Here is a 2984-nt window from a genome sequence, read left to right as displayed (position 1 = left end):
TGTTAAATTTTAATCAAATTTGAATGTAAACGTGCCAATAAACCAAACTTGGGTAAAATTTTAGTCAAATCTGACTGAAAATGCGCTAATGAACAAAGTCCAGATGAAATTTTAGTCAAATTTGATTTGATTCACGCCAATAAATGAAACTCTGGCGAAATTTTAGTCAACTTTGATTGGAAATACTCTAATGAACAAAACTCATGTGAAATTTTAGTCAAATTTGAATAGAAACGGGCCAACAAAAAAATCCTCTTGAAGTTTAGTCAAATTCGAATGGAAACGCGCCAATGAACAAAATTCAGATAAAATTTTAGTCAAATTCAATTGGAAACGCACTAACGAACAAAATCCTTGTTAAATTTTAGTCAAATTTGATTAGAAACATGCCAACTAATAAAATCTCGATGAAATGTTAGTCAAAATTGATTTGAGAAAGCTAAATTAATCCAAGAGTTTAGGATTAATAAGTCGAGCCAAAAAATCCAACAAGAATGACGTTTGAAAGACCCCTTGATCACGTAATTCAAGAATTATATCCGGTTGTTTGAACGCCACAAGTTAACACTTGATAAATTCGAAGTTGTTCAATGAACAACGATGAAGAGAAGACAATACACCTCACTTTTAATTCAATATCAATAATGTCAAAGGTTTTTAACAATTGAATGAAAACTCCTATTTATACTAAACCTAAAAACTAGGTAAAAATCGTGCAAAAGTCGATCATAATCCCCAAAATATGGAAAAAATCAAAATCTAACAAAATATGAAAAAATACCAAAAATAGGAAATTCATCAAAAAAATGGCATGTGCGACCGCATAGTGTATTTCCATGCAGTTGCATGGTTCAACAAAAATGCCGTCTTGAGTTTCGATATGCCACCATGCGGCCGCATGATGTTTTTGCTTGTACGATCGCACATGCTTGTTTTCAGCCTCCGGTTTCGTCGCTTGATAACAAATTGTTCCAAGTTGATTCGGCCTTCGACCCGAACATGAAAGTTGCTCCATTTTGAGTCCCGAACATGGTTCCATTAATGGTTTCTTGAATGAGCAATCCCATCGCTTGTTTCACTTGCTTTGTCGTTGATCGCGTCATTGGTTTGCCATCGACTATCAACGGATCTCGTCTCACACTCGCCTTCATCGAGCTCGACTCCTGGATCATATCATTCCCTCCCTCTTCAAAAGGATTTGTCCTCGAATCTGAACCTGCATCAAACAGAGAGAGATCAGATACATTAAAAGTAGCCAAAATATTGTACTCACCTGGAAGGTCCAACTTGTAAGTATTGTCGTTTATCTTTTCAATAACTTGAAATGGACCATCGCCCCTTGGTTGCAACTTGGACTTCCTTTGCTTCGGGAACCGCTCCTTCCTAAAGTGCACCCAAACCCAATCTCCTGGCTCGAATGTCATGTGCTTCCTACCTTTGTTCACCTGCGATGCAACCAACTTACTTTTATTTTCAATTTGTGCTTTTACCTTTTCATGGAGTGATTTAACTAGCTCCGCCTTCTTTTTGCCATCTAAACTACCACGTTCATTCACAGGTAAAGGAATTAAATCCAAAGGAGTTAGTGGATTAAAACCATATACAATTTCAAATCGAGAATATGACGTACTAGAGTGAACAGCTCGATTGTATGCAAATTCAGCAAATGGTAGACACTCTTCCCAACTCTTCAAATTTTTATTGATTACTGTGCGTAACAATTGTGTAATAGTCTTATTCACTACCTCAATTTGCCCATCCGTTTGTGGGTGACAAGTTGTGGAAAATAGTAACTTAGTACCTAACTTACCCCACAAAACTCTCCAAAGTGACTCAAAAATTTGACATCCTGATCCGACACTGTGCTTCTAGGAACCCCATGTAAACGCACAATCTCTTTAAAGAATAAGTTAGCAATGTTCGTGGCATCGTCAGTTTTGTGACATGGTATAAAATGTGTCATTTTGTTGAACCTATCTACAACCACAAAAATAGAATCCCGACCTCTCTTAGTCCTAGGTAAATCGAAAACAAAGTCCATCGAGATATCAACCCAAGGCTCACTAGGTGTAGGTAAAGGTGTGTACAAACCTTGTGGTAAAACCTTAGATTTAGCCTTTTTACAACCCGTGCATCGACTACAAATTCGCTCAACATCACTTTTCATCTTAGGCCAATAAAAATGCTCCTTCAATACATCTAAAGTCTTTTGAACCCCAAAGTGTCCCATCAATCCACCACTATGTGCCTCCCTTACTAACAACTCCCCAATAGAACAATTAGGAGCACATAACCTATTTTTCCGAAATAAATACCCCTCATGCCTAAAGAACCTATCAACCGCCCCTTTTACGCATGACAAATAAATATCCGAAAATTCAACATCTTTTTCATACAATTCCTTAATATGTTCAAATCTAAGTAGCTTAGAATCAAGAGTAGTTAGCAATACGTACCTTCGCGACAACGCATCCGCCACCACATTTTCCTTACCTTGTTTATACCGAATGATGTATGGAAAGGTCTCAATGAATTCCATCCACCATGCATGCCTCTTGTTCAATTTACCTTGTCCTCGCAAGTGCTTTAATGACTCATGATCGGTGTGTATTACGAACTCCTTGAGCCATAGGTAATGTTACCAAGTCTCCAAAGCTCGAACAAGTGCATAAAGTTCTTTGTCATATTTAGGATAATTTAAAGCAGCTCCACTCAGTTTCTCACTAAAGTATGCGATAGGCCTCCGATCTTGCATTAAAACTGCTCCAATCCCTATTTCTGCATCACACTCAATCTCGAATGTTTTATCAAAGTTAGGTAATGCCAAAATAGGTGTTTCACACAATCTACCTTTAATAGTATTAAATGCAAGTTCCTGTTAATCACCCCAATGAAAACCTGTACTCTTTTTAACTACTTCCGTGAGTGGTGCTGTGATAGTGCTAAAATCTTTCACAAAACACCTATAAAGACTAGCCAAACCA

The sequence above is a fragment of the Olea europaea genome, unplaced genomic scaffold (assembly GCF_002742605.1).
Source record: "Olea europaea var. sylvestris unplaced genomic scaffold, O_europaea_v1 scaffold298, whole genome shotgun sequence".
Classification (NCBI taxonomy): Eukaryota; Viridiplantae; Streptophyta; class Magnoliopsida; order Lamiales; family Oleaceae; genus Olea; species Olea europaea.
The sequence above is the reverse complement of the archived record's forward strand: the minus strand, read 5'-3'. Positions refer to the sequence as shown.